A 25,333-nucleotide genomic window follows, 5' to 3' on the forward strand; every position below is an offset into this window, starting at 1 on the left:
ATGTGGAACAGAGTTGCCACCCCCAAACAAAGCTTTGTGACATCATCAAGGCTCTACTTATGTCATAAAACTCCTCCTAGCCAGGTTTTTTTTCCCTACTAACCCCCAGAAATATCCAGCATACAGGTCCTAAAATGCTGCTCATACAGCCCCATGAAGACCCAAAATAAAAACCCCAATCTTCTTCCCAGTTACTTGTGTCATATTTTCCAAGCAACTCAACCCCTTTATGTGTGTTTTTTTTTTCTGTAAAATAATTTTTGGTCTGAGTCAACAACTCACATGAATGTTTTTTTTTTCCTAGCTCCAATGTCCTCATTGGTTATTTTCTATTGATTTTTCCATTACTTCATAATAATAATTATCAAACTTTCCACTTCTCTTCCTCCTCCCACATTCTTCTTGCTGCGCAAATAAACCTCTCCACTCAAACACCAGTCCAAATAGAGGGCAGGGTACTTTGAGCTGTGGGAAGTCCAAGCCCACCCTTCATCCATCCAGATTTAGCAAGGTATGCATCCACAAAAAATATGATCACAAAAACCCAGTGTATGATATGCAGACAATTGCAAGTGCCATTATCTTTGGCTTCTCCGTCTGCCCCAATTGTCAGCCACATTCAGAGCTTCCAGTTTGATCCCATGTTCTTTCATTCCCAGGTCACTGGATTAGTTGAAATCCCCTTAGTTCAGGCACAGTGTCTCATAGTGTGGACCAAGCCCTTATATTCCTGACATCCTTGCTCTTTTTCTCCATCCATCTGCTCTTCCACTGGAGCTTGGAAGCTCCATCTAGTTTTCTGATTTTGACCCTGACTTGATCTCCATCATTTGCCAAACAAAGTTCCATGGTGGTTTTCTAGATAGTCAGTCATCAGTCTGACTATGGGACAAGGCACACATAGGTCCTAGGGACATGTCACAGTGCTGTCAATTTCTCCTCCCTGCTTAAGTACCTAGAGAGGGTCACCCTATGGCCTTCTGAGAACCACTCGAGAGATATCGATCTTGACATCCCCAGAATGGCCCCATAAATTGAGATATCATCAGTGTATGTGCATTAACTTGTGTGTGTTTGTGTGTGTGTATTTAAATCACAATAACAAATGGATTGTAATATTGAAGTTTCTTCTCATCTTGAGAAGAATATTTGCTACAGAAACACTCTCACAGTAATAGTGAGAGTGTAAACTATCTAAGAAAGGAGAAATAACTGGAGGAATCCCCCAGGAGTTAGGCTCAGTGTCCCAGGAATTACGCCCAAGGAAAGTCAATGAACTCAGTGATGGAAGATAAAACCCAGCCTAAATAAAACCCTAAATCATTTAGGTGGAACATGAGATACTCTTACAACAGTTACAAGAGGTCTAAAATGCCTGGACTGGAACATAAGGGGAACACAAGGACATGGAGCTGAGAGTGCATGGCAAAACTGATTGGATCTGGTAAAAATTATGTAAGCATACCAAGGAAACCACCAGTGGGACAAAACCCTAAGAAATTTGTATGACAACATATCATGTTGAACATAATGAGATTCATAGACAAAGATAAGATCTTAATTATGTCACTGTCACACAGGTGATGATGAACCAGTTCCATCGTAGAGTGACTCCCTGCTGTGTTTAAGATAACATGTCAATTCTGTCTAGTCAGTTACAAGGAAATTTGCATTAATTGCACAGATTAACTATCAGCATCATTTACTGCACAATCAAAGGCAAGGCAAAGAAATCATAGACATGTTGTTGAATGCTGATGATGTTATTGGGAGTTTTGATGGGTTTTTTTCTTAAAGGGAAATCATCGGTGACTCTCATGCATGAAGCAGATCCTTTCTCTGTGATGTTTCCTGAATAGCCACTGAGATACCAGCCCATTGAGTTGTGGTCTCTCTCTCTTTTAAAAAGCAACTTCTACCTTCAGCTTGATCTCTTGCTTGAGCTTCCCTTCCGGCTACTAGGCTCCTTTTCTGATCCTGCAGAGGGCTTTTGTAAGGGATTGTGATCTCTAAGTTTTTCCCCTTTCAAGAACTAATCATTCAATTAATCACAATTCTAAACTGCTGTGGGAGTTTGTTTGTGACTTATGCCTTCACATGTGATACAAGCGACCTGTGTGTATAGGGTCTTCTCTCTGTTCATGTGGGGAAGGCATGGCAGCAAGAGTAGATGGCTGCTCATTCTCTGTGAGGAAATCAGTAAACAGTGGGCACCAAGTACAAGGATGTCCTGAAATATTAAGTCTTGTCCTTTCAAGGCCCCAAAGCCTCCAGCTAGGTTCAGGGTCACGACAATCTCCAAAACCCACCGAGCATCAAGTATTCAGAACCAGAAGCCTGTGTGTGCCATATCACATAAATTCATCGTGAGTACACCAATCTTTTTTTTTTTTAATTCTAAAATATTTTGTCCCATCAAACGATCTATATTACAAATTAACCAAATTTGCTGCATGTTTGGTGTCCTAGAATTGCTTTAAATTGTTGCTGGGACAGTCTTACAAACCTTCCTGTGCTGTTATGAGACCTTATGGGGACAGCACTTATTTCAGAAATCAAAGGCAGTTGGGTCCAATCCTATGGTTAGCTGTTAGCTTGAAACTGGAAGGATGGATTTTACTAAGAAAGGGAGACAGCATACATGGAGGCAGGTAACCTTTCCTTTGCAAAATGACCCATTTTGAGGCCTTACTTCAGGCTCTTCTCTTCTCCTAATCTTGGTTTTTTTATTAGTTTAGGAGAAGAATTAAAACTCCATTTACAGTATCTGTGAACCCGAATGAGTTAAGTATGTGTGACCAACTTGATGTCTGCCTGTCTGTCAACAGTGCCAGAGTTCAGGGGCATCTGATGCATAGCACAGGAATGTCAGCCATCAATCTCTGGTCCACCTAACTCTACAGCATTAGAGTTGTCATGGTTGCTCATCTGATCTTCCTCATATGATCTCCATCCACAGAGATGTCAGAAAAATCCTCCCCTGAGAGTGCAAGTTCTTTACAAATGAAAGATTATACAACAGAAGACACATGGGAGATTTATATGGGCAAGCTGTTGAAAGGATAAAGTGACAGAAGAAGTTTATTGATTAATTAAAGAAAGAATCCGCTTCAGCTGATAGGTTAGAACATAGGTAGGTGGAGTAAACAAAATAGAATGCCGGGAGGAAGAGGTAGTGAGCTCAGAGAAGCCAGGCTCACCTCTCCCCGGCAGATGCCATAGCTCTGCTCTCTGAGGCAGATGTCCATGCAGCCAGCCACCATGTCAGACATGCTGAATTTTTCCTGATAAGTGCACCTCGTTATACTACACTGATTATTCGAAATGGGTTAAAATGCTGAATCTAATGGGCCAGCAGTGTATAAAAGAATACAGTTTTTGTGTATTTATTTCAGGCATAACCTTCATGCGGCCGTGGTGCTGGGGACACAGCCTCGCTGCTCAAATAACTACAGAATGGCTTGCAGCCTTGTGGACAACTGAATCCACTGAAAGCCTGAGAAAGCTTGGGAAAGAGTAAAGCATGTTTTCTTGGTAGCAGCGATTTCTCGGTCTGCTCTGCTTGCTAGAAGAAAGCAAGGGCTCTCATCTAAAAGAGGCTTGCTGACTCAGCTTCAGCTGCAAAACCCTGCAGCCCTTAAGAGGTCCTGCCTCAAAACATTTAAATGGTGTTGATAAAAGCCAACTGAATGCTTGTATGTTTTCAGCAGTAGCAGGAAAAAAAACTGTGTTGTTTTAAAATGCCGGCTTTCTGGGCCATCCTGCCTGGGCAAACTCTGACTGTTTGAGGAAGGAGGGCCAGCTACAGAAAGAGGGCTTGAGTGTTGTCTGTTGCAGCCTCTTTGATGTCAAGTACCTTTAAACACTGTAGACTTGTGGCACTGAATGCGGCTCTGTTCGGTACCTCAGCCACAAGGTTGGAATGGCAGAAAGCTAAGGAATGGGCTACATCTGGCCAGCAAAGCCACGGCTTTAGTCCTACTGAGATTGCTTGGTAAATGAAAGACTCATGTGGTCAGAAAAACAGAGAGAGAAATAGAGTAAAGAGAGATTCAAAGACAAAGAAAATTTTTAAATGATTTACAGTGTGTTAAAAATATGTGCAGGCTAAAATTTGAAGTTCTTAAAGTTAAAAAAAGGAAGAGAGTTGTTGGGTGTGGTAGTACACACCTGTAAACCCAACACATGGGAGGCAGAGGGAGATTGACCTCTGTACCTTCAGGGTGAGGTAGCACACGCCTTTAATCCCAGTGCCTTGAAGGCAGAGACAAACAGATCTTTGTGAGTTCAATGTGTAGTAGCATACACCTTTAATCCCAATGCCTGAAAGGCAGAGAGAGACAGATCTCTGAGACTTCAAGGACAGACAGGTATACAGAGTTATTCCAGGTCAAAGATACAGAGAACCTGTCTCAAAAGGCAAAAAATAAAAAGGAAAAGTAAACAAAATAGAGGTTAAATTGAAGCACACAAAGATGGAAAATTCACAGCGAATTTTGATATTGTATGCTATTATGCTCTTTTTGAATCATTTGAATTTGGAGGCAGTAGCAATAGCTGCTAAAAGATGTTTCTTTATAAAAGCTGCTGAAATAATCCAACATAGATATTTTGAAAATGCCTTGACTTTGAAATTTGGATCTAAGGACATGATGCTTTGGAAAGGAGTTTCTATTTTGTTTTCACAGAGGGTGATAGTCTGTGGATGCCTCTATCCTAATATGGTAGGATGGATCACGCCCTACTTAAAGGTTGCTGTGAACACCTTTAAAAAATTGCTTCGCTCAACTGCCAACTGAGATAAATCAATAATGATGCCACCATTCAGCAGGAAACATTTTGGAGAGAAAAAACTGCACCCACATTCCCAAATATGGCTTATAAACATTCTTTTACATTTAAAGTGGGATGTGATATAGACATGAATATTTGCATTAGTATAGATTTTGCATTACTGATAGGGATTTTAGGTCAATTGTGTTATAGGTATATGCATTTTTGATCTTCATTAAGGTATTGTGATTGTGTAGTTCATTTAAAAATATAATGTATATAGGTTATTAATGGATAATCATTAATAATAGTCAAGTTTGTAGTCATGTTAGTAAGATTTTTTAGCTACATAGAGATATATATATATATATTTCAGTTAGATAGGCATTATTCATATCTCTCTAGACTACAAAATAGGCTATTTAATGTTTTAGCACCTTAGGGTTTTTCATGACAGTGAGACACTCTACTCTTGGCAGCACATATCTACTTCAGGAAGAAGTTGGGCATCAAAGAGGATCCTTATGGAGTTTGATAGCCATTTGGGGAAGAAACTGCTCTTGCCTGGATTGTTGCATAAACTGTACACAGAAAACACTCAGAGAGAGGACTACTGAACTTGCCTAAAGGTGAGATGATCTTTTCGTGTTCCTGATTCAGGAAAGGGTAAGCAAAACATTCTTCAAGACAAGCAGATAGTGACTGCCTTTGAAATTTCCTGCTTCATGGAAATGTCTGCTGGAAACTATGGGCCTGTATGCTGAGGATGGAAACACCAACGGTACAGAGGAACTTTGGGTGACTGTCCAGGCAGCGAGATGTCTCTGTCATTTCTAGAGTTTGAAAATGGCTTACTTTTTGTTTGCTTAGGTAATACTGTATTATTCTGGAGTCTCTGATGGAGTTGAAGAATAGATAGATAGTTATAGTTTTCCATTGTTATGATAAAAGATAAAATAGATATAAATATTGTAACTGTAATTCTTGCTTGATAACTGTTTTGTTATATGTAATTTTGCTATGTTAAAGTTAAAGATTCCGTTCTTGTTTAAACAGAAATAGGAGTAATGATGGAGTATAGGTCATTGGTTAATTAAATAAAGAAACTGTTTGGCCTGAAAGGTTAGAACATAGGTGGGTGGAATAAACATAAGAGAATGCTGGGAGGAATAGGAATTGAGCTTAGAGATGCCATGCACCTCTCCCATGGGCAGAAATGGTAGCTCTGCACTCTGAGGCAGATGGCGATTCAGCCAGCCACCAAGTCAGACATCCTAAATCTTTCCTTCTAAGCGCACCTCGTGCTGCGACATACATTATTAGACATGGGTTAAGAGGCTGAAAAGAATGGGGCAGGCAGTGTTGAAATGAATAGTTTTGTGTTGTTATTTCGGAGCATAACCTTACAAGGCGGCCCCATGGGGATGCAGCCCTGCTGCTCAAATTTCTACAATCAAGGGGGAAATGGAAGAAGGGAAGAAAGAAGAGAGAGAGACAAGGAAGAATGGATGGATTCAATCATTCATTGGAAAAATGAGTGAACCAATAAATGAGGAGACCTAGTAGGAAAAAATGTGCTGCATTCCCTCAGAGAGTCAGGTCAAATTAAGGATTGACAAGGTTTTCCACTAAGGAGGAGGCTTATTCCATTTTACCTTCTTTGTGCTCCAGGCCCACCCACAAGAGTGATGATGAGGACAGGGAGAATAAGAGGAGAGGGTGTACCAGAATTCCATGGTACAATTTCTCACCCAAATTGTAGCCAAATCACCTGACCTGGGACAGCTGATCTACATGATGGACCCTAACTTCCAGTATGACAACTCTAACATTTTAACCAAGTTTGTGAAGATGAAGGAACCAAAAATAGCCCAGTTAAAGGATGGCAGGTTCCTTACAGGATGGGAGTCAGACATCAGTACCATACTGGTATTTGGCAGTTTGATGGGTGTGTGGGGTCTTTGCCAGACTCCACCTAGCATCATGGATTCCCTACTTTACTGATATTATGGAGTTCGGTGCATTCATCATATGTGTGTATGTCACACACTAGTGGGCATCATATGTACATGTTTATCCTGTGTGTGGGTGAGTGTGTTCATGAGTTTTATAGCCCAAGTACTACAGAACATGATCAATGAAAGGGAACACTGTTTTCCAGATATGGCAGGGCAATTATTTAAATGAACGGACAAGGGTTGAATGGCATGGATAAGACCTATGAGAGTTCAAGGCATACCTAATCCAGGCATGACAAAGTAGGTGGCAGACAGAATTCTGGCAAAACTAAGTAGGTAGCTTGATGTCCACCTTACTGGAGAAGAGCAACTGAGCGGAGACACTTTTCACTAAGCAACATGCTCTAGTGGAGATCAAACACCCTTTGACTTACAGCCAGTACGAATTAAACCATTCATCAAATGAAACCTAATTTTCTCTGATTTTGAGTATACATTTGTGTCCCTTCCTGATTAATCTACTCTTTATCCTCTTAAGTCCCAATACCTCACGCTGATATCGGTCACATCTTTCCATTTGACATGGTTTTCCCTCAAGCTTCATACCGCCCCGAGATCATACAACTTTTTGTCCCCTCTCCACTGCTTCCTTGACAGCCATCTTGTCCTTTACCACACCACGCATCCCCATTCCTTTTCTCTCCAAGGGGAAAAGACCATAATTCCTGCTTTGTTTTGAGGCATGTATTTCTGTGATGCCCCATCCACCAAACACAATCCATCATTGACCAAATAACACAAAATATTAACAAATTTTTATTCTTTGAGAACGAATAATCCATTGGAAAAGATACCAGGATTCATAGGAGACCTGAGGTATCTCTGAAAAAACACATTCACAAAGAGAGAATTAAGTCTGCCCCTCAAAATTTGAGAATTTCACTTTAACAGATCTTCACCAAATCATAGACACAGATATGGAACTCATTATCAAACTTGATGAAATACACAGAAGGTTTGTTGGGAACTTGGCAAATAATTTTACCTATCTCTTGGGTTCCATCTTTTTTGTTGTACTGCACTCTTTTGCCCTCCAAGGAATCCCTGCCTAATTCCAAAGTCACCTCTACTGGAGGACATTCAGGCGTGATGTGGAGGTTGCCTTCAATGGAATCATCATGATGGTGGTAAAGGTACAGGACCGGATCATTCTCGTTGACAATGTAGAAACAGGTCGTTATGGTCTGCACCTCGTCTGGGACCACGCCACTCCACTCTTCCTTAGAGCCTGGCATGATGTGGAGGTTGCCTTCCAGGTAGTCATCCAGGAGGTGGTAAATGTACAAGACCGGATCTTTCTTGTAGGTAATATAAAACCAGGTCTTCATGATTGGCACCTCTTCTAGGACCATCCCGTTCCAGTCCTTCTTAAAGCCATTTGTGCCCATGAATGTATGTTTCACTGCTCTGCCAACTATGGTGTTTGAGAGATGAGTGTCTGTCACCTGAGGAAATGGCACATTATTAGGCAGGATCTTCAGGTTTAAAATCCTTTCATCACTATGAAGCTCCAAGCCATAGACACAATCAATCCCATCATATTTCAACAAATAGAGAGAGGGATATGTTGGCAGTTGATCTAGAATGATGGCTTTCCAATGGGTGACTGGTTCATTGGCTTCCTTCCAGCCATGAGAAATTCTGCGGCCAACAATATTCTCCAGGGCCTCAAAAGGCTTACTAAGTTTTTGCTTCTGGAGCGATGGCCCATTCTTCTTCTGGAGATGTGGCATGCAACTCATACTAAGAGGCATCTTCATCATGGCGGGAGACTTTCTGAGATAGGCCACAGCACTCCTGTTCCACTGTCTCTTGGCTCTGTTTCTGTGCTTGGGCTTCATAGCTGCCAATCTCTGCATAGGAAGAACTCTTCAGTTTAAATCAGACACAAAGTGGTTTCCTCCACCATAAGTGCCTGCAAGGATAAGAAGGTGAGGATGTGAGGTCTAGGCTCTTTTTAGGAATAACTTTGGAGCAGGTGAAAAAGGCAGGGCTGAATAGATTTGGATACCTAAATGTAATATGTTCTTAAGAAATTAATAGGAAAATTATCAAACTCTTGTCTACAGCTCAGTATATGTTATCAGAGACATTTTCCTGCTGCAACATGCAATTGACCTCTACTGAGAAACCTACTTCCTGACTTACTATATCAATGAGAGACGAAGCTATGCCTATACCTAAAGTGAGAAAGAAATATCTGAACAGATGGCAAAGAATTCAAAGAACAGCCACTCCTCTCCTTACCACTCAAGCTACTGGTTAGTTGGCTGATCTATAACCACCTGCCCAAGGTCATGGCACTCCAGTCCACTGGATCTCTCTATTGTGTCTCCTGATCCAGATCCAGGTTGATTACATAAAGATATTCTGTATCTTCATTAGAGAAGTGAGTACTGTGAGTCAAACTGCCAAAAGAAAGAAACATTAATCTGTGCAACAGCACCTATTAGAAATAATTAGCTTTTAAAACACATATGGACAAAGAGGATCTTTGCCACTTAAGTGGACTGAGGAATTGGACATTTTTAGCAAAGATATAGTGGGGAGAATACCTGACATTAACCGTCCCCCAGCTATCAAATATAGGAGCTGTTAACGACATAAATTTTGGACCCAGAGCAGATTTGAAAGAAACCTTTCTTTTATTACAGAGGTCCTAGTTGCTTCCTAAACATATTTACCAAAAGAAAATATCTTGGCTCTCTAGATTCCAACTTCTGGAAATTCGGTTGCACAGTTGTGGAGCCCAAGAGCTGAACTGACCTCCTCAGCCACCGTGAAGATAGTAAGCCCACCTTCACAGAAGACTAGTGCTTCATGTGGAACAGAGTTGCCACCCCCAACCAAAGCTTTGTAACATCATCAAGGCTCTACTTATGTCATAAAACTCCTCCTAGCCAGGTTTCTTCCCTACTAACCCCCAGAAATATCCAGCATACAGGTCCTAAAATGCTGCTCATACAACCCCACGAAGACCCAAAATAAAAACCCCAATCTTATTCCCAATTACTTGAGTCATATTTTCCAAGTAACTCAACCCCTTTATGTGTTTTTTTTTTTTTTCTGTAAAATAATTTTTGGTCTGAGTCAACAACTCACATGAATGTTTTTTTTTCCTAGCTCCAATGTCCTCATTGGTTATTTTCTATTGATTTTTCCATTACTTCATAATAATAATTATCAAACTTTCCACTTCTCTTCCTCCTCCCACATTCTTCTTGCTCCGCAAATAAACCTCTCCACTCAAACACCAGTCCAAATAGAGGGCAGGGTACTTTGAGCTGTGGGAAGTCCAAGCCCACCCTTCATCCATCCAGATTTAGCAAGGTATGCATCCACAAAAAATATGATCACAAAAAGCCAGTGTATGATATGCAGACAATTGCAAGTGCCATTACCTTTGGCTTCTCCGTCTGCCCCAATTGTCAGCCACACTCAGAGCTTCCAGTTTGATCCCATGTTCTTTCATTCCCAGGTCACTGGATTAGTTGAAATCCCCTTAGTTCAGGCACAGTGTCTCATAGTGTGGACCAAGCCTTTATATTCCTGACATCTTTGCTGTTTTTCTCCATCCATCTGCTCTTCCACTGGAGCTTGGAAGCTCCATCTAGGTTTCTGATTTTGACCCTGACTTGATCTCCATCATTAGCCAAACAAAAGTTCCATGGTGGTTTTCAAGATAGTCATCAGTCTGACTATGGGACAAGGCACACATAGTTCCTAGGGACATGTCACAGTGCGGTCAACTTCTCCTCCCTGCTTAAGTACCTAGAGAGGGTCACCCAATGGCCTTCTGAGAACCAATCGAGAGATATCGATCTTGACATCCCCAGAATGGCCCCATAAATTGAGATATCATCAGTGTATGTGCATTAACTTGTGTGTGTTCGTGTGTGTGTATTTAAATCACAATAACAAATGGATTGTAATATTGAAGTTTCTTCTCATCTTGAGACGAATATTTGCTACAGAAACACTCTCACAGTAATAGTGAGAGTGTAAACTATCTAAGAAAGGAGAAATAACTGGAGGAATCCCCCAGGAGTTAGGCTCAGTGTCCCAGGAATTACGCCCAAGGAAAGTCAATGAACTCAGTGATGGAAGATAAAACCCAGCCTAAATAAAACCCTAAATCATTTAGGTGGAACATGAGATACTCTTACAACAGTTACAAGAGGTCTAAAATGCCTGGACTGGAACATAAGGGGAACACAATGACGTGGAGCTGAGAGTGCATGGCAAAACTGATTGGATCTGGCAAAAATTATGTAAGCATACCAAGGAAACCACCAGTGGGACAAAACCCTAAGAAATCTGTATGACAACATATCATGTTGAACATAATGAGATTTATAGACAAAGGAAAGATCTTAATTATGTCACTGTCACACAGGTGATGATGAACCAGTTCCATCGTAGAGTGACTCCCTGCTGTGTTTAAGATAACCTGTCAATTCTGTCTAGTCGGTTACAAGGAAATTTGCATTAATTGCACAGATTAACTATCAGCATCATTTACTGCACAATCAAAGGCAAGGCAAAGAAATCATAGACATGTTGTTGAATGCTGATAATGTTATTGGGAGTTTTGATGGGTTTTTTTCTTAAAGGGAAATCATCGGTGACTCTCATGAATGAAGCAGATCCTTTCTCTGTGATGTTTCCTGAATAGCCACTGAGATACCAGCCCATTGAGTTGTGGTCTCTCTCTCTTTTAAAAAGCAACTTCTACCTTCAGCTTGATCTCTTGCTTGAGCTTCCCTTCCGGCTACTAGGCTCCTTTTCTGATCCTGCAGAGGGCTTTTGTAAAGGATTGTGATCTCTATGTTTTTCCCCTTTCAAGAACTAATCATTCTATTAATCACAATTCTAAACTGCTGTGGGAGTTTGTTTGTGACTTTTGCCTTCACATGTGATACAAGCGACCTGTGTGTATAGGGTCTTCTCTCTGTTCATGTGGGGAAGGCATGGCAGCAGGAGTAGATGGCTGCTCATTCTCTGTAAGGAAATCAGTAAACAGTGGGGACCAAGTACAAGGATGTCCTGAAATATTAAGTCTTGTCCTTTCAAGGCCCCAAAGCCTCCAGCTAGGTTCAGGGTCACGACAATCTCCAAAACCCACCGAGCATGAAGTATTCAGAACCAGAAGCCTGTGTGTGCCATATCACATAAATTCATCGTGAGTACACCAATCTGTTTTTTTTAATTCTAAATTATTTTGTCCCATCAGAACGATCTATATTACCAATTAACCAAATTTGCTGCATCTTTGGTGTCCTAGAATTGCTTTAAATTGTTGCTGGGACAGTCTTACAAACCTTCCTGTGCTGTTATGAGACCTTAAGGGGACAGCACTTATTTCAGAAATCAAAGGCAGTTGGGTTCAATCCTATGGTTAGCTGTTAGCTAGACACTGGAAGGATGAATTTGACTAAGAAAGGGAGACAGCATACATGGAGGCAGGTAACCTTTCCTTTGCAAAATGACCCATTTTGAGGCCTTACTTCAGGCTCTTCTCTTCTCCTAATCTTGGTTTTTTTATTAGTTTAGGAGAAGAATTAAAACTCCATTTACAGTATCTGTCAACCCGAATGAGTTAAGTATGTGTGACCAACTTGATGTCTGCCTGTCTGTCAACAGGGCCAGAGTTCAGGGGCATCTGATGCATAGCACAGGAATGTCAGCCATCAATCTCTGGTCCACCTAACTCTACAGCATTAGAGTTGTCATGGTTGCTCATCTGATCTTCCTCATATGATCTCCATCCACAGAGACGTCAGAAAAATCCTCCCCTGAGAGTGCAAGTTCTTTACAAATGAAAGATTATACAACAGAAGACACATGGGAGATTTATATGGGCAAGCTGTTGAAAGGATAAAGTGACAGAAGAAGTTTATTGATTAATTAAAGAAAGAATCCGCTTCAGCTGATAGGTTCGAACATAGGTAGGTGGAGTAAACATAATAGAATGCCAGGAGGAAGAGGTAGTGAGCTCAGAGAAGCCATGCTCCCCTCTCCCCGGCAGATGCCATAGCTCTGCTCTCTGAGGCAGATGTCGATGCAGCCAGCCACCATATCAGATATGCTGAATTTTTCCTGGTAAGTGCACCTCGTTATACTACACTGATTATTAGAAATGGGTTAAAATGCTGAATCTAATGGGCCAGCAGTGTTTAAAAGAATACAGTTTTTGTGTATTTATTTCAGGCATAACCTTCATGCGGCCATGGTGCTGGGGACACAGCCTCGCTGCTCAAATAACTACAGAATGGCTTGCAGCCTTGTGGACAACTGAATCCACTGAAAGCCTGAGAAAACTTGGGAAGGAGTAAAGCATGTGTTCTTGGTAGCAGCGATTTCTCGGTCTGCTCTGCTTGCTAGAAGAAAGCAAGGGCTCTCATCTAAAAGAGGCTTGCTGACTCAGCTTCAGCTGCAAAACCCTGCAGCCCTTAAGAGGTCCTGCCACAAAACATTGAAATGGTGTTGATAAAAGCCAACTGAATGCTTGTATGTTTTCAGCAGTAGCAGGAAAAAAAACTTTGTTGTTTTAGAATGCCGGCTTTCTGGGCCATCCTGCCTGGGCAAACTCTGACTGTTGGAGGAAGGAGGGCCAGCTACAGAAAGAGGGCTTGAGTGTTGTCTGTTGCAGCCTCTTTGATGGCAAGGACCTTGAAACACTGGAGACTTGTGGCACTGAATGCGGCTCTGTTCGGTACCTCAGCCCCAAGGTTGGAATGGCAGAAAGCTAAGGAATGGGCCACATCTGGCCAGCAAAGCCACGGCTTTAGTCCTATTGAGATTGCTTGGTAAATGAAAGATTCATGTGGTCAGAAAAACAGAGAGAGAAATAGCGTAAAGAGAGATTCAAAGACAAAGAAAATTTTTTTTAATGTATTTTTTTATTGATAAAAGGAGAATAAAGAAAAGAAAGAAAAAAAACAAATTTCCACCTCCTCCTTGCCTCCCATTTCCCTCCCCCTCCTCCCATTCTTCTCCCCCTCCTCCCACCCCTCTCCACTTCCCCCCACTTTTCTCCCCCTCCCTCTCCAGTCCAAAGAGCAGTCAGGGTTCCCTGCCCTGTGGTAAGTCCTAGGTCCTCCCCCCTCCGTCCATATCTAGGAAGGTGAACATCCAAACTGGCTAGGTTCCCACCAAGCCAGCACATTGCGTTGGATCAAAACCGCGTGCCACTGTCCTTGGCGTCTCATCAGCCCTCTTTGTTCGTCATGTTCAGAGAGTCCAGTTTTATCCCATGCTTTTTTTGGTAACAGTCCAGCTGGCCTTGGTGAGCTCCCAGTAGATCAGCTCCACTGTCTCAGTGGGTGGGTGCACCCCTCGTTGTCCCGACTTCTTTGCTCATGTTCTCCCTCCTTCTGCTCCTCCTTGGGACCTTGGGAGCTCTATCCAGTGTTCCAGTGTGGGTCTCTGTCTCTATCTCCATCCAGCGCCAGATGAAAGTTCTAGGATGATATGCATGATATTCGTCAGTATTGCTCAAGGATAGGGTCATTTCAGGTTCCCTATCCTCAGCTGCCCAAGGAACTAACTGGGGGCCTCAGCTTTGGGCACCTGGGATCCCCTCTAGGGTAAAGTCTCCTGCCCATCCTAAAGTGGGTCCTTTAACTAAGAAATGGGGTTCCGTGCTCCCCTATCCAACCTTCCTTTATCCCGATCCTCCTGTTTCCCCAAGTCCCCCCTCCTTTCCTTCTACCTTTTCTCTCCCCATCTCCCCTTACCCCCATCCCACCCCACCCCCAACATCCCACTTTTCTCCCCGGCAATTTTGTATACTTCCCTTATCCAAGAGGATAACTATATGTTTTTCCTTGGGTTCACCTTCTTACTTAGCTTCTTTAGATTCGCCTATTGTAGACTCCGTGGCCCCTATTTATGGCTAGAAACCAATTATGAGTGAGTACATCCCATGTTCATCTTTTTGGGTCTGGGATACCTCACTCAGGATAGTGTTTTCTATTTCCATCCATTTGCATGCAAAATTTGAGAAGTCATTGTTTTTTACCGCAGCGTAGTACTCTAATGTGTATATATTCCATACTTTCTTCATCCATTCTTCCATTGAAGGGCATCTAGGTTGTTTCCAGGTTCTGGCTATTACAAATAATACTGCTATGAACATAGTTGAACAAATGCTTTTGACATATGATAGAGCATCTCTTGGGTAAATTCCCAAGAGTGGTATTGCTGGGTCGAGGGGTAGGTTGATCCCGAATTTCCTGAGAAACCGAAACACTGACTTCCACAGTGGTTGCACAAGATTGCATTCCCACCAGCAATGGATGAGTGTACCCCTTCCTCCACAGCCTCTCCAGCAAAGGCTATCCTTGGTGTTTTTGACTTTAGCCATTCTGACAGGTGTAAGATGATATCTCAAAGTTGTTTTGATTTGCATTTCCCTGATCGCTAAGGAGGTTGAGCATGACCTTAAGTGTCTTTTGGCCATTTGAACTTCTTCTGTTGAGAATTCTCTGTTCAATTCAGTGCCCCATTTATTAATTGGGTTAATTAGTCTTTTAAAGTCTAGTTTCTTGAGTTCTCTATATATTTTGGAGATCAGACCTTTGTCTGTTGTGGGGTTGGTGAAGATCTTCTCCCAGTCAGTATGTTGCCTTTGTGTCTTAGTGACAGTGTCCTTTGCTTTACAGAAGCTTCTCAGTTTTAGTAGGTCCCATTTATTCAATGTTGCCCCTAATGTCTGTGCTTCTGGTGTTATACCTAAGAAGCGATCACCTGTGCCCATCTGTTGTAGGGTATTTCCCACTTTCTCTTCTATCAGGTTCAGTGTTATCGGGCTGATATTGAGGTCTTTAATCCATTTGGACTTGAGTTTTGTGCACGGTGATAGATATGGGTCTATTTTCATTCTTCTACAGTTTGACATCCAGTTGTGCCAGCACCATTTGTTGAAGATGCTTTCTTTCTTCCATTGTATACTTTTAGCTCCTTTATCGAAAATGAGGTGTTCATAGGTTTGTGGGATTAAATCCGGGTCTTCTATATGATTCCATTGGTCGACTTCTCTGTTTTTATGCCAGTACCATCCTGTTTTCATTACTGTAGCTCTGTAATAGAGTTTGAAGTCAGGGATGGTAATGCCTCCAGACAATCCTTTATTGTATAGGATTGTTTTGGCTATCCTGGGTTTTTTGTTTTTCCATATAAAGTTGATTATTGACCTCTCCAGATCTGTGAAGAATTTTGATGGGATCTTGATGGGGATTGCATTGAATCTATAAATTGCCTTTGGTAGAATTGCCATTTTTACTATGTTGATCCTCCCAATCCAAGAGCAAGGGATGTCCATCCATTTTTTGGTATCCTCCTCAATTTCTTTCTTCAATGCCTTAAAGTTCTTATCAAATAGATCTTTCACTTCCTTGGGTAGATTTACCCCAAGATATTTTATGCTGTTTGTGGCTATCGTGAATGGAGAAGCTTCTCTGATTTCCCTCTCTGCTTCCATATCCTTTGTGTATAAGAGGGCGACTGATTTTTTGGAGTTGATCTTGTATCCTGCCACATTACTAAAGCTGTTAATCAGCTGTAAAAGTTCTTTGGTGGAGTTTTGGGGTCGCTTATGTACACTATCATATCATCTGCGAATAACGAAAGTTTAACTTCTTCCTTTCCAATTCGAATCCCCTTGATCCCATTATGTTGTCTTATTGCTATTGCTAGAACTTCCAGCACTATATTGAAGAGGTATGGTGAAAGTGGACAGCCTTGTCGTGTTCCTGAGTTAAGCGGGATGGCTTTGAGTTTCTCTCCGTTTAATTTGATGTTAGCTGTCGGTTTGCTGTATATAGCTTTTATTATATTTAGGTATGACCCTTGTATCCCTAATCTCTCCAAGACTTTTAACATAAATGGATGTTGAATTTTGTCAAATGCTTTTTCAGCATCTAATGAAATGATCATATGGTTTTTTTCTTTCAGTTTGTTTATATGCTGGATTACATTGATAGATTTTCGTATGTTGAACCAGCCCTGCATCTCAGGAATGAAGCCTACTTGATCATAATGTATAATTTTTCGGATGTGTTCTTGGATTCGGTTTGCCAGTATTTTGTTGAGGATTTTTGCGTCGATATTCATGAGTGAGATCGGCCTTTAATTCTCTTTCCTGGTTGGGTCTTTGTGTGGTTTTGGTATCAGAGTAACTGTAGCTTCATAAAAGGAATTTGGTAGTGACCCTTCTGTTTCTATATTGTGGAATACATTGAGGAGAATAGGAATTAGGTCTTCTTGGAAGTTCTGGTAGAATTCCGCATTGAACCCATCTGGCCCTGGGCTTTTTTTGGTAGGTAGGTTTTTGATAACAGCTTCTAATTCTTCGCGACTTACAGGTCTGTTTAGATTGTTCACCTTGTCCTGGTTTAATTTTGGTAAATGGTATTTATCTAAAAAAGTGTCCATTTCTTTTACATTTTCCAGTTTAGTGGCATACAGGCTTTTGTAGTAAGATCTAATGACTCTCTGAATTTCCTCTGTGTTTGTGGTTATGTCCCCCTTTTCATTCCTGATCTTATTAATTTGCGTGTTCTCTCTCTGCCGTTTGATTAGTTTGGATAGGGGTTTATCAATCTTGTTGATTTTCTCCAGGAACCAGCTTTTTGTTTCATTGATTCTTTGGACTGTTTTCTGTGTTTCTATTTTGTTGATTTCAGCCCTCAGTTTGATTATTTCCAATCTTCTACTCCTCCTAGGTGAGTCTGCTTCTTTTTTTTCTAGAGCTTTCAGGTGGGCTGTTAAGTCTTCAATATGTGCTTTCTCTGTTTTCTTTAAGTGGGCACTTAGTGCGATGAACTTTCCTCTTAGCACTGCTTTCATAGTGTCCCATAGGTTTGAGTATGTAGTTTCTTTATTTTCATTGAATTCAAGGAAGACTTTAATTTCTTTCTTTATTTCTTCCTTAATCCAGGTATGGTTCAGTAGTTGACTGTTCAGTTTCCATGAGTTTGTAGGCTTTCTGGGGGTAGCATTGTTGTTGAATTCTAACTTTAATCCATGGTGATCTGATAAGACGCAGGTGGTTACTAAAATTTTTTTGTAACTGTGTAAGTTAGCTTTGCTACCGAGTATGTGGTCAATTTTCGAGAAGGTTCCATGAGCTGCAGAGAAGAAGGTATATTCTTTCCTGTTCGGGTGGAATAATCTATAGATGTCTGTTAAGTCCATTTGCTTCATTACCTCCATTAATTCTCTAATTTCTCTGTTAGGTTTCTGTTTGATTGACCTGTCCATTGGTGAGAGAGGAGTGTTGAAGTCTCCTACTATTAGTGTGTGTGGTTTGATGGCTGCCTTGAGTTTTAGTAATGTTTCTTTTACATACGTGGGTGCTTTTATATTAGGGGCGTAGATATTCAGAATTGAGACTTCATCCTGATGAATTGTTCCTGTTATGAGTATAAAATGTCCCTCTCCATCTCTTCTGATTGATTTAAGTTTGAAGTCCACTTTGTTAGAAATTAGTATGGCCACACCTGCTTGTTTCTTAGGTCCATTTGCTTGATAGGCCTTTTCCCAGCCCTTTACTCTGAGTAGGTGCCTGTCTTTGTGGTTGAGGTGTGTTTCTTGTAGACAGCAGAATGTTGGATCCTGTTTTCGAATCCAATCCCTTAGTCTGTGCCTTTTTATAGGTGAGTTGAACCCATTGACATTAAGTGATATTAATGACCAGTGGTTGTTAACTCTGGTCACTTTTTTAGTAGTAGGGTTTGTGTGTTTCCCTTCTTTGAGATGTGCTGGTGAGAGGTCTCTAGATGACTGAGTTATTGTGGGCATTGTTGGACTCCTTGGTTAGTGATTTTCCTTCTATAATTTTCTGTAAGGCTGGATTTGTGGCTACGTATTGTTTAAATTTGTTTTTATCCTGGAAAATTTTGTTTTCTCCATTTATAGTGAACGAAAGCTTGGCTGGATATAGTAGTCTGGGCTTGCATCCATGATCTCTTAGTTTTTGCAGTACATCTATCCAGGACCTTCTGGCTTTCATGGTTTCCATAGAGAAGTCAGGTGTAAGTCTGATAGGTTTACCTTTATAAGTAACTTGGCCTTTTTCCTTTGCGGCTCTTACTATTCTTTCTTTATTCTGTATATTTTGTGTTTTGATAATTATATGGCGAGGGGATGTTTTCTTTTGATCCAGCCTATTTGGTGTTCTGTATGCTTCTTGAACCTTCATAGGTACCTCTTTCTTCAGGTTGGGAAAGTTTTCTTCTATAATTTTATTAAGTATATTTTCTGTACCGTTGAGCTGCACTTCTTCTCCTTCTTCTACTCCAATTATTCTTAGGTTTGGTCTTTTTATTGTGTCCCAAATTTCCTGAATGTTTTGTGATGAGAATTTGTTGGTTTTGCTGTTTTCTTTGATCAGTGTGTTTATTTTCTCTATGGTATCTTCAGTGTCTGATATTCTCTCTTCTATCTCTTGTAATCTGTTGTTAGTACCTGTCTCTGTCATTCCTGTTCGTTTACCCAGATTTTCCATCTCCATTCTTCCCTCGGTTTGTGCTTTCTTCATTGCTTCCATTTCATTCTTCATGTCTTGAACCGCTTCCCTAACCTGTTTGATTGCTTTTTCTTGTTTCTCTTGGTTTTCTTGCGTGTCTTTGAGCGATTTGTTCATTTCCTCTACCTTTTTGTTTGTAATCTCTAATTGTTTATGGCAGTTTTTCACCTCCTGTTTAAGGTCCTCTATTATTTTCATATAGTTAACTTTTGAGTCGATTTCTTCTATTTCTTCAGGAGTATGGTGTACAATTCTTCTTATTTCGGGATCTCTGGTTTCTGGTGGTGTCATGTTGCCTTTCAGGTTGTTGGAGGAATTCTTGTATTGGCGCCTTCCCATCTCTTCCTTCAAATGGAGCCAGGAGAGGCCTGGTCTCTTGGTCCAGTCTTTGCTGTGATTTACTCTCTGGGTATATCTCTTCAGTGTAGAAGTAGGAACCGTTCCCGCCCCTGGATAGCACACACTCACCCGTCCTGATGGGATTCCTCAGCAACTAAGCAGGGCCGCCAGTAGCCCAATGATCCAGGGCCAACAGGATGAATGGAGCAAGGGGGGGGATGGTATCCAGGAGCGCGCAGGAAGCCTTGCGCCAGAGCTGAAGGTGCCCGGCTCCCTTACAGGGGACCCTGAGGTCTGCCCGGTAGGCAGGCACTCACCGCTCTAGGTGGGTCGCCTTAGTTTAGGAGCTTAACACTGTACTTGAGCACTGGTCCTAGCATACAGCAGGGCAGGGTTGGGGAGGGGTGCTGGGGGGGCTGGATCGTGGGAGAGAAAGACAGCCCTGCAGAAGGAGCTGGGGGAGGGTGTTTGTGCTCTCTTCCGGGACAGTCCGCCCCTGGATAGCACACACTCACCCGTCCTGATGAGATTCCTCAGCAACTAAGCAGGGCCGCCAGTAGCCCAATGATCCAGGGCGAACAGGATGAATGGAGCAAGGGGGGGATGGTATCCAGGAGCGTGCAGGAAGCCTGGCGCCAGAGCTGAAGGTGCCCGGCTCCCTTACAGGGGACCCTGAGGTCTGCCCGGTAGGCAGGCACTCACCGCTCTAGGTGGGTCGCCTTAGTTTAGGAGCTTAAAACTGTACTTGAGCACTGGTCCTAGCATACAGCAGGGCAGGGTTGGGGAGGGGTGCTGGGGGGGGCTGGATCGTGGGAGAGAAAGACAGCCCTGCAGGAGGAGCTGGGGGAGGGTGTTTGTGCTCTCTTCCGGGACAGTCCGCCCCTGGATAGCACACACTCACCCGTCCTGATGAGATTCCTCAGCAACTAAGCAGGGCCGCCAGTAGCCCAATGATCCAGGGCAAACAGGATGAATGGAGCAAGGGGGGGATGGTATCCAGGAGCCGCAGGAAGCCTGGCGCCAGAGCTGAAGGTGCCCGGCTCCCTTACAGGGGACCCTGAGGTCTGCCCGGTAGGCAGGCACTCACCGCTCTAGGTGGGTCGCCTTAGTTTAGGAGCTTAAAACTGTACTTGAGCACTGGTCCTAGCATACAGCAGGGCAGGGTTGGGGAGGGGTGCTGGGGGGGCTGGATCGTGGGAGAGAAAGACAGCCCTGCAGGAGGAGCTGGGGGAGGGGGTTTGTGCTCTCTTCCGGGACAGTCCGCCCCTGGATAGCACACACTCACCCGTCCTGATGAGATTCCTCAGCAACTAAGCAGGGCCACCAGTAGCCCAATGATCCAGGGCGAACAGGATGAATGGAGCAAGGGGGGGATGGTATCCAGGAGCGTGCAGGAAGCCTGGCGCCAGAGCTGAAGGTGCCCGGCTCCCTTACAGGGGACCCTGAGGTCTGCCCGGTAGGCAGGCACTCACCGCTCTAGGTGGGTCGCCTTAGTTTCTGGGCCATCCTGCCTGGGCAAACTCTGACTGTTTGAGGAAGGAGGGCCAGCTACAGAAAGAGGGCTTGAGTGTCGTCTGTTGCAGCCTCTTTGATGGCAAGGACCTTGAAACACTGTAGACTTGTGGCACTGAATGCGGCTCTGTTCGGTACCTCAGCCACAAGGTTGGAATGGCAGAAAGCTAAGGAATGGGCTACATCTGGCCAGCAAAGCCACGGCTTTAGTCCTACTGGGATTGCTTGGTAAATGAAAGACTCATGTGGTCAGAAAAACAGAGAGAGAAATAGAGTAAAGAGAGATTCAAAGACAAAGAAAATTTTTAAATGATTTACAGTGTGTTAAAAATATGTGCAGGCTAAAATTTGAAGTTCTTAAAGTTAAAAAAAGGAAGAGAGTTGGTGGGTGTGGTAGTACACACCTGTAAACCCAACACATGGGAGGCAGAGGGAGATTGACCTCTGTACCTTCAGGGTGAGGTAGCACACGCCTTTAATCCCAGTGCCTTGAAGGCAGAGACAAACAGATCTTTGTGAGTTCAATGTGTAGTAGCATACACCTTTAATCCCAATGCCTCAAAGGCAGAGAGAGGCAGATGTCTGAGACTTCAAGGACAGACAGGTATACAGAGTTATTCCAGGTCAAAGATACAGAGAACCTGTCTCAAAAGGCAAAAAATAAAAAGGAAAAATAAACAAAATAGAGGTTAAATTGAACCGCACAAAGATGGAAAATTCACAGCGAATTTTGATATTGTATGCTATTATGCTCTTTTTGAATCATTTGAATTTTGAGGCAGTAGCAATAGCTGCTAAAAGATGTTTCTTTATAAAAGCTGCTGAAATAATCCAACATAGATATTTTGAAAATGCCTTGACTTTGAAATTTGGATCTAAGGACATGATGCTTTGGAAAGGAGTTTCTATTTTGTTTTCACAGAGGGTGATAGTCTGTGGATGCCTCTATCCTAATATGGTAGGATGGACCACGCCCTACTTAAAGGTTGCTGTGAATACCTTTAAAAAATTGCTTCGCTCAACTGCCAACTGAGATAAATCAATAATGATGCCACCATTCAGCAGGAAGCATTTTGGAGAGAAAAAACTGCACCCACGTTCCCAAATATGGCTTATAAACGTTCTTTGACATTTAAAGTGGGATGTGATATAGATATGAATATTTGCATTAGTATAGATTTTGCTTTACTGATAGAGATTTTAGGTCAATTTTGTTATATGTATATGCATTTTTGATCTTAATTAAGGTATTGTGATTGTGTAGTTCATTTAAAAATATAATGTATATAGGTTATTAATGGATAATCATTAATAATAGTCAAGTTTGTAGTCATGTTAGTTAGATTTTCTAGCTACATAGATATATATATTTCAGTCAGATAGGCATTATTCATAACTCTCTAGACTACAAAATAGGCTATTTAATGTTTTAGTACCTTAGGGTTTTTCATGACAGTGAGACACTCTACTCTTGGCAGCACATATCTACTTCAGGAAGAAGATGGGCATCACAGAGGATCCTTATGGAGTTTGATAGCCATTTGGGGAAGAAACTGCTCTTGCCTGGATTGTTGCATAAACTGTACACAGAAAACACTCAGAGAGAGGACTACTGAACTTGCCTAAAGGTGAGATGATCTTTTCATGTTCCTGATTCAGGAAAGGGTCAGCAAAACATTCTTCAAGACAAGCAGATAGTGACTGCCTTTGAAATTTCCTGCTTCATGGAAATGTCTGCTGAAAACTATGGGCCTGTAGGCTGAGGATGGAAACACCAACGGTACAGAGGAACTTTGGGTGACTGTCCAGGCAGCGAGATGTCTCTGTCATTTCTAGAGTTTGAAAATGGCTTACTTTTTGTTTGCTTAGGTAATACTGTATTATTCTGGAGTCTCTGATGGAGTTGAAGAAGAGATAGATAGTTATAGTTTTCCATTGTTATGAGAAAAGATAAAATAGATATAAATATTGTAACTGTAATTCTTGCTTGATAACTGTTTTGTTATATGTAATTTTGCTTTGTTAAAGTTAAAGATTCCGTTCTTGTTTAAACAGAAATAGGAGTAATGATGGAGTATAGGTCATTGGTTAATTAAATAAAGAAACTGTTTGGCCTGAAAGGTTAGAACATAGGTGGGTGGAATAAACATAAGAGAATGCTGGGAGAATAGGAATTGAGCTTAGAGATGCCATGCACCTCTCCCATGGGCAGAAATGGTAGCTCTGCACTCTGAGGCAGATGGCGATACAGCCAGCCACCAGGTCAGACATGCTAAATCTTTCCTTCTAAGCGCACCTCGTGCTGCAACATACATTATTAGACATGGGTTAAGAGGCTGAAAATAATGGGGCAGGCAGTGTTGAAATGAATAGTTTTGTGTTGTTATTTCAGAGCATAACCTTACAAGGCGGCACCATGGGGATGCAGCCCTGCTGCTCAAATTTCTACAATCAAGGGGGAAATGGAAGAAGGGAAGAAAGAAGAGAGAGAGACAAGGAAGAATGGATGAATTCAATCATTCATTGGAAAAATGAGTGAACCAATGAATGAGGAGACCTAGTAGGAAAAAAATGTGCTGCATTCCCTCAGAGAGTCAGGTCAAATTAAGGATTGACAAGGTTTTCCACTAAGGAGGAGGCTTATTCCATTTTACCTTCTTTGTGCTCCAGTCCCACCCACAAGAGTGATGATGAGGACAGGGAGAAGAAGAGGAGAGTGTGTACCAGAATTCCCTGGTACAATTTCTCACCCAAATTGTAGCCAAATCACCTGACCTGGGACAGCTGATCTACATGCTGGACCCTAACTCCCAGTTTGACAACTCTAACATTTTAACCAAGTTTGTGAAGATGAAGGAACCAAAAATAGCCCAGTTACAGGATGGCAGGTTCCTTACAGGATGGGAGTCAGACATCAGTACCATACTGGTATTTGGCGGTTTGATGGGTGTGTGGGGTCTTTGCCAGACTCCACCTAGCATCATGGATTCCCTACTTTACTGATATTATGGAGTTCGGTGCATTCATCATATGTGTGCATGTCACACACTAGTGGGCATCATATGTACATGTTTATCCTGTGTGTGGGTGAGTGTGTTCATGAGTTTTATAGCCCAAGTGAAGGGGTTAAATCAGCTCCCTTTAGAGGGCGGGGTTTGCCTCAGGCGAATCCCTGCCAATAAAGGGTGCGCGGAGAGGCGGCTCGCCCCTTTTTTGTTCCTCGCTATCTGTGCTACGCTGGAACTTTGGTTCAGTAATTTTAACACTAAACTGGTAAATATTCTTTGATATCTGCATTGCCTTCATTTTGTGCGGGAACATCTGGCGCCTGCCCCGTGGGGCTTTGCCGAGAACCGGCCCCGAATCGGAGTCTCTTGCACCCCCGGTCGCTGCGGCGGTCTCTCTGGGCGCACGCGGAAGAAGTTGGGATTCTGAGCAGTCTCTCTGGGCGCGCGCTGAAACAGCTGAGATTCTGAGCGACTCGATTTTCCCTTCTGCTTGTTAGAGTATCAAGCAGTGAGTTTGATATCGACAGAGCCTTTTTAACAGCGCCTAAGCCTCTGTTCCGAGCCGCCCCGGCCAGATTTCCCGTGCCCGCCCGCCGGCGCGCGCGCTGCCTGTGTCTGCTGCTCCCCCTCCCACCACCGCCAGCGCTCAGGTCACGTGACAGCGGCCTGAGAGCCCCGGCAAAAAATACTTATCAGCCTGGTGTCTGTTTCAATTTTGTTTTTGAGTCGTTTTATTTCAGATTTAGGACACGTGGATTCAACTGGACTCTTTCGCCACCACTGGCAGGAACCACTTATTACAGGTAAGAGAACTTTTTCTTTTCTAAATAATGTCTGAGAACATGACCGCAGCCTATTTCAATAGTTCTTTTGAGTGCACCATTTGGGAGATCTTACAAGAGGTGTCTACCACACCACATATATGGATATTCCTGGGATTCTTAATTTTCCTTAGCACTATTTGGTTTGATAATAGGAAAATGATCAAATCTCTTAAGGCAGAGGTTGAACGTTTGAAAACTATTGAGAGCGACAACAATCTTCTCAAGAATCAGTTTGAAGTTCTCCAGGAAGAAAACAAATCTTTGTTTAACATGACTTGGTTAACTGAGCAAAATCTAGAAAAAGTACAGGTTGATGTTAAGGAGAAA

Source organism: Microtus pennsylvanicus, chromosome Y (genome assembly GCF_037038515.1).
Source record: "Microtus pennsylvanicus isolate mMicPen1 chromosome Y, mMicPen1.hap1, whole genome shotgun sequence".
Classification (NCBI taxonomy): domain Eukaryota; kingdom Metazoa; phylum Chordata; class Mammalia; order Rodentia; family Cricetidae; genus Microtus; species Microtus pennsylvanicus.